We start from the raw sequence: 13,859 nt of genomic DNA on the forward strand, positions 1-13,859 counted from the left end.
CCCCCCCCCAACACTCACCCCCCCCCCACTCCCCTCCCACACCCCCTGTTTTGAATCTTATGATCCATGAAGAAAGACTCATGAAATAACACTGGACGGCCAGCTGGTGGCGCCGTCCAAGGAATATAAATGCTCGGGCATGGGCCCAGCTTGCCCAGGACATTGTGTAAACAGGAACTAGTGAAAGATAACTAGACCTCCATGTTTTGAAACAAGTTGATTAAAGCCTTGCTTTTTACTCAAACCAAGTGTGTAGTGAGTTTTATTACATCAATTTAATCAACTTGTTATCGACTCCACGCTCTGGGGAATTACAGGAACAGCCAGCTACGACTTAAACCGTAGAAGGGAACTCAGACAAAGTAATCAACCCATCATGGAGGAACTACTCAGAACCGCCCGTCTCGACCTGGACCCGAATTCACTTACAGCTGCTAAGGTATGGAAACACTGGTATCGTACATTCAGCAACTTCCTTGAGGAGTGTGGTGAGAATGTTCCTAATAAGTTGCGAATGCTTGCTAATTATGTATCTCCTCGTGTGTTTGGCTATATCAAAAACTGTGTAGACTATGACGCCGCTATCCAAATACTACAGCAACTATATGTCAAGTCCGCAAACAAAATTTTTGCTCGGCATCTACTGGCCACAACTCGACAACAACCCGGGGAATCACTTGACGAATTCCTTCAGAAACTTCGCAGGCTCAGCAAGGATTGTAATCTTAAAGCTGTCACAGCTGAGCAATACCAGGAAGAGTTAATTCGCGATTCCTTTATTAATGGGATTGCGTCTCCCTTCATACATCAGCGTCTGTTGGAGAATAAAACCCCCAAGTTACAGGCTGCCTATGACCAGGCATGTTCTCTGGACTTAGCAAAGAGAAACGCAGATACCTATCTTTTACCACATGCACGGGCTGCTGCTATCACTTTTAGTGACTCCTGCGATAGGCCTTGGGCGGAAGCCCTCACGGATGACGACTCCAACCTGGCTGATGACAACCCTACCCTAGAAGCCTTCACTACTGATGACCCTGCCCTAGCGGCATCTTGGCAATCTGGAAGGAATTGTTTCTTCTGTGGAAGTGCGTTCCATTATAGGAAGTTTTATCCTGCTCGTAACGCAACCTGCAATCATTGCAGCAAGAAAGGTCACTTTTCTAAGGTATGCCAGTCAAGAGCCTCTGTTAGTAAAAAAGGCCACTTTTCTAAGTTATACCAGTCGAGAGCTCCTGTTAGTTTTACAGCTGCTATCTATGAAACTGCTCCTCCCCCAAGAACCACGACTAAGGTTACAGCTATCAAGGGTAAAACTGCCCCTCCTCCTATCACAGCTGTTTTTCCCCAAAGTCTGTCCCATGCAGCCATGAAGGTTTCGGTAAATGGACACATTTTGAGTGCACTAATCGACTCATGCAGCTCTGACAGCTTCATTAGTGAGCAGGCTGTCAGTAAGTTAAAACTGCATATCTACCCCTCGGACAGGGAAATTGCAATGGCTCTGATGACACTGACCACCAGTTCTTCTGGCTTTTGTCTTGTTGACCTTATTCTCAATGGCCGCACTTATTTCTCCATCCGGCTCGGGGTGCTCAAAAACCTATGCAGTGATGTGTTCTTGGGACAGGATTTCCAGAAACAATACAAAAGACTCACTTTCGAGTTTGGAGGGTCAAAGCCAGAGCTTACTATTTCCAAAGTACCATTTTGTGCGCTTTTGACGGCTTCACTCAACGAGCCCTCCTTGTTTGCCAAACTTTCCCCCCGATGTATGCCCATAGTCACTAAATCACGACATTTCAGCCAAGATGATCAATCCTTTATCGAGGTCGAAATCTCTCGCCTTCTAGCTGACTGTATCATTGAGCCATGTTCATCTTCCTGGCGGGCTCAAGTCGTCGTTGTTAAAAATCCTCTGAAGCAACACAAGAAACGTCTTTGCATCGATTACTCGCAAACTATTAACCAGTATACCGACCTGGATGCCTACCCACTACCATGCATCGATGACATGGTCAATAGCCTTGCCAACTACAAGGTATTTTCAACTTTTGATTTAAAGAGCGCATACCATCAAGTACCATTAAAGGACTCTGACAAAAAGTATATGGCCTTTGAGGCCAATGGTCAGCTTTACCAGTTTTGTCGTCTTCCATTTGGGGTCACCAATGGGGTGGCCGTCTTTCAACGGGCAATGGACAGCCTAGTCAAACAGGAAAACTTAACGGACACTTTTCCATATCTAGATAATATCACCATTGCTGGTCATGACCAAAAGGAGCATGATGCCAACCTCCAGAAATTTTTTGACGTTCTCCGTCATCGCAACTTAACCTTAAAATGAGTCCAAATCTGTGAAATCAGTACCATCAGTCAACATCCTTGGCTACTGGGTGGGCAACGGTGTTATCAAACCGGACCTGGAGCGACTTCGTCTGCTTCAGGAGCTCCCTCCCCCTACGAATCTCGGCTCTCTTCATCGGGCACTCGGCATGTTCGCCTATTATGCAAAGTGGATACCCCACTTCTCCAACAAGATCCAGCCCCTGCTTCACGTGAAGTCATTTCTGTTGGAGGCAACAGCTATTTCAGCTTTCAAACTCCTCAAGCGACAACTGGAAAAAGCCACACTTCACACCATTGAAGAAATTCTCCCTTTCGTGGTCGAGTGCGATGCATTGGAGGTGGCAATCTCGGCTACCTTGAATCAAGGTGGTCGACCCGTTGCATTTCTGTCCAGAACTTTGCAGGGTAGCGAGCGCCATTATCCTCCTGTCGAGAAGGAAGCTACGGCCATCATCGAAGCTGTACGTCAATGCAGTCATTTTCTCGCTCGTCGCCATTACACACTTATAACCGATCAGCGCTCCGTGGCCTTTATACTGGATAACCGGAAACGCACTAAATCAAGAATAACAAAATACAACTCTGGAGGATGGAATTGGCCACCTTTGGATACACCATACATTATCGACCCAGCAAAGAGAATGTGGCCCCAGATACCCTCACGCGGGCATTCTGCTCTTCTATGTCAACTTCAAATCTTGCGAATCTTCACACTGACTTATGCCATCCTGGCGTTACCCGTATGTTGCACTTTGTGCGATCTAAAACTCTCCCATTTTCTATGGAAGATGTGAAAAGAACATGCTCCTCCTGTAGAATTTGTGCAGAATTAAAACCGCAATTCTTCCATCCATCGGATGGCTCACTCATACACGCTATGCAGCCTATGTAGCGACTCAGCATTGACTTTAAAGGGCCATTGCCTTCCTCAACGCGAAACATCTACTTACTTACTATGATGGACGAATATTCACGCTTTCCCTTTGCTTTCCCCTGTCCCAATATGCTTACTTCCACAGTGATCAAATGCCTCGATCAAGTCTTTTCCCTTTGCGGTACGGCCAATTTCATCCACTCTGATCAGGGTCCCTCCTTCATGTCAAGCGAACTCAAAAGTTATCTTTCCCAACGGAGAATCGCCACAAGTAAAACGACACCATATCATCCCATCAGTAATGGACAGGTTGAGAGATATAACGCTATCATTTGGAACGCTGTTCGTCTTGCACTGAGGTCACGCAACCTACCAGACCAGCAGTGGGAAACTGTGCTCCCTGACGTGTTGCATTCCATCAGGTCTCTTCTTTTCACGTCCACCAACGTCACGCCTCACGAGCGATTCTTCAGGTTCCAGCGTCGCTCCACACATGGGACATCCCTACCATCATGGTTGGCAGCTCCCGGCCCCGTGCTGCTCCGAAGATTCATCCAATCTGCCAAAAACGATCCCCTCATCGACGAGGTGGAGTTAACGGACGTTAAGCCCACTTGTGCACACGTGCGGTACCCTGATGGCCGGGAGTCCACCGTTTCGCTCAGAGATCTGGCTCCCTGTCCAACCGGTCCCACGGACCCAAATGATAGAGTGTCCCACGGTAATGATGCCGACACTCTGCGCACCTTTGAAGATGATGCCCTACCTGGGACATCAAGAGATCTGCTGGCTACTCCACCGGATCAACTCAGGGAGCCAAGCGCTCCCCATGGGATGGCCACCCGAAGCTAGGAAGCCAGTCAATCCCCAGCTATGAAACAAAATGAAGCTAGCTCTGTGATGCGCTATCAATTCTAATAAAAGGCTGGGCAGAGTTCAGAACGACAGGCTTTTATTAACTACTGAATTGCACTTCAGACAGATCAGGACTATGCCTCTAGTGGACGACCGAATGCCAGGAGCTGCCATGCGGCCGCTCTTATACTCGGTAGCCCAGGGCGGAGTCAGCTGAGGCATAGTCAGGCACAACAGTGAAACAAGAGTGAACGACAACAACAACAACAACAACAGTGAACACAGTGAACTACAGTGGTTTACCACATTCACCCCTCGTTTAAAATTAAGTCCGGCGGGGTGAAGTGTATCAAAAGTTCGAGTAGGCGAGTCTGTCGGGCGGCCTCGTTTGCCGTCGAGATCTTCGTGGCGACGGTTGCGATGGTACAGCTTCCCACGACGCGTCTTGAGCGGGGTCCAGCACCGGCGTATCGTCCCCTTTGGTGTTGGGTGGGCGAGTGGACTCCGGCTGGTCCTGGGGTCACGGCATGCCGTCTACTGGGGTGGAATGGACAGGGGTGAGAATTGGGTCTACTGAATTTTGGGCCGTGTCGGAGGGGGTCGTGGTGGGGGGCAATGGTGGCGGGTCAGTGGACCCCGAGGGTGCCAGATCTCTAATGGAGACTGTATCCTCCCGCCCGTCCGGGTATGCCACGTAGGCGTACTGGGGGTTGGCATGGAGGAGGTGAACCTTCTCTACCAGGGGAGCCGTTTTGTGGGACCTTACATGCTTCCTCAGCAGGACGGGCCCTGGGGACGTCAGCCAGTGTGGTAGTGAGTTACCGGATGTGGACCTCCGGGGAAAAACAAACATTCGCTCATGGGGGGTTGCGTTGGTGGCTGTACACAGCAGTGACCGGATGGAGTGGAGCGCATCGGGTAGGACATCCTGCCAACGGGAGGTCGGAAGGCCCCTAGATTTTAAGGCTAGGAGGGCCGCCTTCCAGACCGTCGCGTTCTCTCTTTCAACCTGTCCGTTCCCCCGGGGGTTGTAGCTGGTGGTCCGGCTTGAGGCAATACCTCTCATGAGCAGGTACTGACGGAGTTCGTCGCTCATGAAGGACGAGCCCCGGTCGCTATGAATATAGCTGGGAAAACCGAACAGAGCAAAGAGGTTGTGCAGGCATTTAATGACCGTAGCGGTGGTCATGTCCGGGCAGGGGATGGCAAAAGGGAAACGGGAGTACTCATCAACTATGTTGAGGAAGTACACATTGCGGTCAGAGGAGGGGAGGGGCCCTTTAAAGTCGATACTCAGGCGCTCAAAAGGGCGGGTGGCCTTGATCAGGTTTGCTCTGTCAGGCCTATAGAAGCGTGGCTTGCACTCTGCACAGACTGGGCAGCTCCTGGTCATGGTCCTGACCTCCTCGATGGAGTAAGGCAGGTTGCGGCCCTTAATGAAATGGAAGAACCTGGTGACCCCCGGGTGGCAGAGGTCGTTGTGGAGGCCCCGTAGTCTATCGATCTGCGCGGTGGCGCATGTGCCTCGCGATAGAGCGTCTGAGGGTTCGTTGAGTTTCCCTGGCCGGTACAAGATGTCGTAATTGTAGGTGGAAAGTTCGATTCTCCACCTCAAAATCTTGTCATTTTTGATTTTACCCCTCTGCTTGTTGTTGAACATGAAAGCAACTGAACGCTGGTCAGTAAGCAGGGTAAATCGTTTTCCAGCCAGGCAGTGCCGCCAGTGGCGCACCGCCTCCACAATGGCCTGGGCCTCTTTTTCCACAGAGGAGTGTCTGAGTTCGGAGCCCTGGAGGGTTCGTGAAAAGAAGGCCACGGGTCTTCCCGCCTGGTTAAGGGTAGCGGCCAGGGCAAAGTCGGATGCATCGCTCTCCACCTGGAAGGGGATGGACTCGTCTACCGAGTGCATGGTGGCCTTGGCAATGTCATCTTTTATATGGTGAAAGGCTAAGTGGGCCTCCGCCGTCAGGGGGAAGGAAGTGGACTTGATAAGTGGACGGGCTTTGTCCGCATAATGAGGGACCCACTGGGCGTAATAGGAAAAGAAGCCCAGGCACCTTTTGAGGGCCTTGAGACAGTGGGGCAGGGGAAGTTCCATCAACGGGCGCATCCGGTCAGGGTCAGGACTGATGACTCCGTGTTTCACCACGCAACCAAGGATAGCGAGGCGGGCTGTGCGGAATATGCACTTTTCCTTGTTGTACGTGAGGTTTAGGAGTTGGGCCGTGCGGAGGAACTTATCAAGATTGGCGTCATGGTCCTGCGGGTCATGGCCGCAGATGGTCACGTTGTCCAGGTAGGGAAACGTGGCCTGTAACGCGTTCTCGTCGACCATCCGGTCCATCTCCCTCTGGAAGACGGAGACACCGTTGGTGACGCCAAAAGGAACCCTGAGGAAGTGAAAAAGGCGGCCGTTTGCCTCGAAAGCTGTGTACTGGCGGTCCTCAGGGCGGATAGGGATTTGGTGGTATGCTGCCTTGAGGTCAATGGTCGAGAAAACGCGGTATTGCGCTATCTTATTAACCATGTCGGCTATGCGGGGGAGGGGGTATGCGTCCAACTGGGTGTACTTGTTGATAGTCTGGCTGTAGTCGATGACTAGGCGCTGCTTGTTGCCAGTCTTAACGACTACCACCTGGGCTCGCCAGGGGCTGGTACTATCCTCAATAATCCCCTCTTTCAGGAGCCGCGTCACCTCAGATCTTATGAAGGATCTGTCCCCGGTGCTGTATCGCCTGCTCTTTGTGGCGATAGGCTTGCAGTCGCGGGTGAGGTTGGCGAACAGGGGGGGGGGTGTGATTTTGAGGGTGGAGAGACTACAGGTGGGGCGCGGCGGGCAATTTAAAAACTGCTGGTTGCAGACAGTGAGCGGGGGAAGAGGTCCACCGTATGTCAAGGTGACACTCTTAAAGTGACAATGAAAGTCCAACCCCAGTAGAACGGCAGCGCAGAGATGTGGCAGGACGACTAGCTTTACATTTTTATATACGGAGCCCTTCACCGAGAGGGTCACTACGCAGTAGCCGCCGACGTCTGCTGAGTGGGATTTCGAGGCCATGGAGATCCGATGGCGCGTTGGCCGGACCGAGAGGGAATAGCGCCGTACTGTATCAGGGTGTATGAAGCTCTCCGTGCTCCCGGAATCAAAAAGGCAAGTTGTGGCGCGGCCATTTACCTGGATGTCCATCGTGGACCTGGCTAGCTGATGGGGTCTGGATTGATCCAGCGTGATGGAGGCCGCTGTGGAGTCGGTAGCGTCGCTGTAGAACCCCGGTGAGGCGGCGGTGGGTGAGTCGGGGACCCGTTGGCAGAATGGCGGACAAGATGGCGGCGTCGGAGAGGAAGGACAAAATGGCGGCGCCCATGACGATCCCGATCCCCACGAGGCTGGAGGGAGGCAAGATGGCCGCTCCCACGAATCGCACGCGGCGCTGCTGGAGGTAGGGGTCTTCTGACTTCTGCAGACGCCAGCGTAGTGTCCCTTCTTACCGCAGGCAGAGCAGACCGCGTTTTTCGCCGGGCAACGCGCCCTGGGGTGTTTGGTTTGGCCACAGAAATAACATTTCTGGCTCGGGCGGGACATCGCTGCAGCAGTTGAGGCCAGGGCCCGTGGCGGCGCCGCGTCCCAAGGTGGCGGCGGCTGCGGCATCCATGAGGCGGCCGCGCGGTCCGGGGAGTAGGCCTCCATGTTCCGGTGGGCTACGTCCAACGAGAGGGTGAGTGAAATCGCCTTCTTCAGGTCGAGCTCGCTACTTTCCAGCAGTCGCTGCCGTGTGTGAGTGGACCTGAGGCCCGCCACGAGGGCGTCCCGGATGAGCTCCTCCGTATGTTCCGTGGCTGTTACTTGCTTGCATTCGCAGGCTCGGCCGAGTTCCTTCAGCGCCCGTATGTATGCTTCTGTGGGTTCCCCGGGCTGTTGTTTGCGAGACCCCAGGAGATGTCTTGCGTAAACATAGTTGACCGGGCGTGCGTATTGCTCCTTCAAGATGTCGATAGCCCCCTGGTAGCTCGTAGCGTCCCGGATAAGGGCAAAAGCTCGGTGGTTTACTTTAGAGTTCAGCACCCTGAGCTTGTCGGCATCGGCGGCGACGGTCTCGCCGGATGCAGTCAGAAAGGACTCAAAACAGTGCAGCCAGTGCGAGAACTTAGCAGTCGAGTCCGGTTCTTGCGGGTCGAGTTCCAGGCACTTGACCTTAAGAATCTGCAGCATCGTTTTTTTTTTTTTTTTTCAGTAGTTAATAAAATTGATGCGCTATCAATTCTAATAAAAGGCTGGGCAGAGTTCAGAACGACAGGCTTTTATTAACTACTGAATTGCACTTCAGACAGATCAGGACTATGCCTCTAGTGGACGACCGAATGCCAGGAGCTGCCATGCGGCCGCTCTTATACTCGGTCGCCCAGGGGCAGAGTCAGCTGAGGCATAGTCAGGCACAACAGTGAAACAAGAGTGAACGACAACAACAACAACAACAACAGTGAACACAGTGAACTACAGTGGTTTACCACACTCTGCGCCTGTGGGGACCCGCACCCGGAGTCACGATCTCCCCAGTCTCCCTCAGGTCGATCAGGGCGACACGGGCCCTGTCGACCTACCAGTATGGATCAAGCGACCCAGGGACCCAGACACGATCCGGGGAGACGTGCCTTCCAGCCACAAGCGAAGAGCTGAAAGACTGCGGCTATTCATGGTCCGGCTAATCCGTTAAAAGGAAGTCATCGGACTTCCAAATCTTTACAGAGGAAGAATGTTATGAATCTTATGATCCATGAAGAAAGACTCATGAAATAACACTGGACGACCAGCTGGTGGCACCGTCCAAGGAGTATAAATACTTGGGCGTGGGCCCAGCTTGCCCAGGACATTGTGTAATCAGGAACTAGTGAAAGATAACTAGACCTCCATGTTTTGAAACAAGTCAATTAAAGCCTTGCTTTATATTCAAACCAAGTGCGTAGTGAGTTTTATTACGTCACCGCCCACACCGCCACCCCCCACACTCCCCACCCCCACACGCCCACTCACCCACACACCCACACACCCACTCCCTCACTCCCAATCCCCACACCCCCACACTCTCCTCCCAAGCTCTCCCATTTGCCCCACACCCCCCACACTTCTCACACTCTCCCCCACTCTCCCCACACTCCCACTCTACCCCACTCCCACCTGTAATGTCCGTGTGTAATTGAGACACGGACTGCAGAAGTTGGTTATAACAGGTGTTTACTGAATGGAGACAAAACTGGAACTACTATACAAAGTTACTACACAGGCTTATATACGGGGTGGTCACTACTGGTACTGCAGTATACAGGGGCTGCAGAATATAGTTCCTTCTTCAAGGTACATACACTACACCACCCACCCCCCTACACCCACACCTCCCCATTCATTTTTACGGACAGGAAAATCATGTTCTAATAAGCACAGAAGCAGAAAACTGCAGCCGATGATTCTATAAAATGGCAGCGATAGGAATTTGGCCTTAAGTATTCACTCAAGCACAGCGCAATCATAATTTCTACCCTATTTATTCAGCTCCTTTTTTTTAGTAGAGTTGATCAACTCAGACTCAAATGGTTTCCTGAGCGCCCGTTGCAGACAGCCAAGGTTCTTCTAATCTCTAATCCCTCTGTGGTTTGTTAATTTGAAACCTGCGCCATTCAATTCTCTTGAATGCAATTCATGTTTTATTCCATGTTATCTTAACAATCATGCATCATCATGCCAGAGTGTCATATGTTGCGTTACCATCATACTTAAAGAAATTGGATACAAAATGGTTGCGTTTGAATTACAAGTCCCAGAAAATCCCCATGGACCTTTGCGGTGAATTCGGGGCAGGCCAGGGTGGGTTTTTGGGGCAGGGCTGGTTGCTCCAGGTCTATGCTCTGTGTAGGACTGGGGTTTCCCCCCTTTCAGCCTGACATCACAGAAGCTAACGGGTCTGGCCAGATGGCATCACCAGCTGGAAGTCTCGCCATTCCTGCCGCTGGTGCCTCTACAGGCATTCAGCGGTGTCAAGAGAATGGCAGTGGGGCCCACCAGATTCTGAAAGGCTGGGCTCCACACAGTAGCCAAGCGCTTCGCGATTAGCTGCTTCAAGGCCACTATTTCCATTCCCCCCTCCCCTTCCCCCCTCCCCCACTCCTCCTAGGCTGCGCTATTTCTGGTGTGGGTGCACTTCCACTTTAAGTTGTCCGACCCTGGCAAATCCGCCGTGGTCAGGTGATCAATTTCCCAGCGGAGGACTCCCCAGTCTACCATTATCATGGCAGATTGCCGATTTTTGACCCCTGGTCTGTACTGAATAAAATCTTTGGATTCGGCTACATTTGGAAATTGGTACAATCCCATAACTGACTCTGTTAACAATGTAACTTCAGTTTTCTGAAAAAGTGCTGACTAGCATCTTTACTACTAAAGGATTGCATGTCATTTTTTCCATTAGATCATAAACTTTATATTAATTTGCTTTAAAGCTGTTCCAGCGCTGTAAAGTGTAACATCTGTGTAAAGGACATAATGTACGTGAGGAATGCCTGAAGACTGTCCTTGGAAATGCATTGAGTCATCATAAACTATTTTGGCATGTGTCAGATAGTTCAACAGCATGACCAAGATATGAAAGAAAAAACAAATGCGTTGAACAGCTAAACAATTTGAATCAGAATGAGCAACAAATCTTTTCTGCATGTGTTTGGTGCATCTTTAAGTTAAAGGGACATTCCGCAGAATGGAAGGTCATTGCCCACAGAGAGGATTCCTCGCTTTAAGAAATAAATGCTTACACCTGCAGTAACCCAGGACCAGCCAGTAAGCTCTGCTTTTCTGGCCTGAGAAGCCTCAGTCCCTAATGCGGCATTTTCCACCTGCGCCCTTTCACGCTTTAATTTTATTTCTCCCGTGGTCTGCCTTGGTTTAATGCAGAGAAGCCCCTTTTCTAGATGTGAGGTTGCGGCCTTTTGAAATGGCCCAGGGCTGAGAAGTTCAAAAACCAAAGTGAACAATGGAAGCAAATATAGTTCAAGGAGGTGAACATTGAGGATAATTAATGCAGCAGCGATACTGTCATCAAGGAACGCTCAGTCTCACTGAGGTAGGCACTAAAGCACTGGCACGCAATGCTTTACCATGTAAGTAGTGCTTGAAGTTTGAAGCTGTTTGAAGCTGTTTGAAGCCAGCATTCTACAATTTATTCCCCTTTAGGGGTCATTGTAACCTAAACTGCCTGGCTGGAATAGGACAGGATCAGCCAGGTTAGGTTAAAATGCCCCCCATTTGTTTCTATAGGAGTCCAAGAACTACCGAGAGCTCTCAATGCCCCAGAAAATGCCAGTACCACATAGCACCCACCATCATTCACCCTGTTATAAATCTCTTCATCATAAAGAAACCACTCATGAAATAACACTGGATGGCCAGCTGGTGGCGCCGTCCAAGGAGTATAAATACTCGGGCGTGGGCCCAGCTTGCCCAGGGATGTTTTGTAAGACAGGAACTAGTGAAGTACAACTAGACCTCCATGTTTTGAAACAAGTTGATTAAAGCCTTGCTTTATACTCGAACCAAGTGCCTAGTGAGTTTTATTACGTCACACCCCACCTGTCAAAAGCACGAGCACAGGTTACATTCACCACAGGGATTTCAATAGTCACCAGAGAATGACGGAGCAGGATTATATGTCGGTAACCGTGAAGGGACAGGGATTCAGGGTCTGAGCCAAGAAGGGGAAGTTAGAGGTGGGGCAGTAGTTCGAGAGTAGATGGGTTAAGTGTGGGGGGGTTTTGATCAGGAGGGGTGATGACAATGATTTTGAAAGGAAAAATATTGCCTGACTAGGAGGGAGTCATTAACATTGTCAGTGAGTGTTGGGGCTAGGAAAGATAGTTAAGTGGTCAGGCGTTCGATGGGGTGAGGATCAAGAGGGTAGCAGGATGGGTCTCAATGAAAGGACAAGCTTGGAGCAGGTGGGGATGATATGGAAGAGAAGCTTCAGGAGGATGGGGCTAAGGTTAGGATGAGCAAGGGACTCGGGGAGGAGGAGTGGCGAAGGAGGGAGATGGAGGAGGTGGTGCATGCGGCAGATATTTTAGTTTAATTTTTGCACCTTTTATGAGTGTCAAAAGCAAAATTTTGCATTTTTAATACAAGTTGTTTATATGGATTCCCAGGAGGGGGAGGGGGGAGGTGGGGTGCCATGATAAGTAACTGAGCGGTCAGCTAATTGTTCAGGAGACACTTTTTTCATAATGAAAGAGTTTTTATGAACAGGAAACAGCCGTTAAACTCAACAAGCTCAGCTCTTTTTGATCGAGCTCAGCCCTGCACACCTGCTTTCTCGCTAGTCTTCTCAGTACCTTCTTTCTCCAAGAGTGCATCTAATTGTCTTTTGAACCGACTAATGCGGACTGCTCGAATAGCCTTTCATGGTAACTTATTCCTCAGCTCGATTACCGGTGTTGTAAAAGCGGAGATACCCCGGGGGCAGTTTTGAGTCTGTGCTGCCAGCGGGCTGATCAGAAATTCGGGTACACAGAGCAATGGTCTAAAAAATTGTGGGCAGCCTGCACCGAATTTCCGACATGCGCTGCTAGTCGGAGAGGCTCCCTGCTGGGAGTGCGGCTCTAAATGCATCATCAATGGCCAAAGCCCGTCAAAAACTGAACTCAGTTAAACTTCATAAGTGCTGACCATTTCTTTTGAATTTGGCCCGAAACCCCTGGCGTAAGAAAACTACTAGGCACTTGGTCTAAGCATTAAACAAAGCTTTAATCAACTGTTTTACAACATGGAGGTCTAGTTGTGTCCTTCACTAGTTCCTGTTAAGAATGTCCTGCGCAAGCTGGGCCCGTGCCCGAGTATTTATACTCTCCCTGGACAGCGCCATAATTTCACAAGTCTTTCTTTCATGAATGACTGATTCATGTCACCCCCGTCACATGCAGTGAAGCGAATTGTATTGAAACATATCTCACTGCACCTCCACGGTGTGAATGACACAAAACTCTCCTCCTTCCCTGAACAAAATAAAGATTTGTTACACACTTTGTCATGAAGTTTGTGCCTCGATAAACCACATCAATCAAGTGGACCACACAGATGCAGAAATGCCTCCTTTTATTTAATAATTATACACACATAATCATAGATAAGGAACAGGCTCACTAGAGGGGTGGTGTTAGCAGTTAGTATTGATTCATTAAAATGCAAATTAGATAGATTTCTTTCAGAAATAATATCCTGGAGTACAGTATATGAGTCATTTGAGACATGACATGTGGTAAGTGTGTTCAATAATAAAAAGAGAAAATGCTGGAAATACTCAGCAGGTCAGGCAGCATCTGTGAACAGAGAAACAGTTTGCGTTTCAGGTTGATGACCTTTCAAAGTTAGAGGTTTAACAGTTTTTGAGCAAGTCCAGAGGCAAGGAAAGAAAGAGGGAGAACGATGAGGGGAGGATGCTGCCTGACTTGCTGAATATTTCCATGTTTTTCTGTTTTTATTTCAGATTTCCAGCCTCGGCAGTATTTTGCTTTTGTCTTAGTGATGAATGTTCAATTGGATGAAGTACAGAGGGCTACACTTATCTATATCCGCTGCTGAAACCGTCATCCATGCCTTTGTTACCTATAGACTTGACTACTCCAATGCACTCCTGGCTGTCCACCCATATTCCACCCTACGTAAACTTGAGGTCATCCAAAACTCGGCTGCCCGTGTCCTAACTCACACCAAGTCCCGTTCGCCCATCTCCCCTGTGCTCGCTGACCT

This window comes from Somniosus microcephalus, chromosome 2, assembly GCF_052327205.1.
Source record: "Somniosus microcephalus isolate GS21.2 chromosome 2, FLI_Smic_1.0, whole genome shotgun sequence".
NCBI lineage: Eukaryota > Metazoa > Chordata > Chondrichthyes > Squaliformes > Somniosidae > Somniosus > Somniosus microcephalus.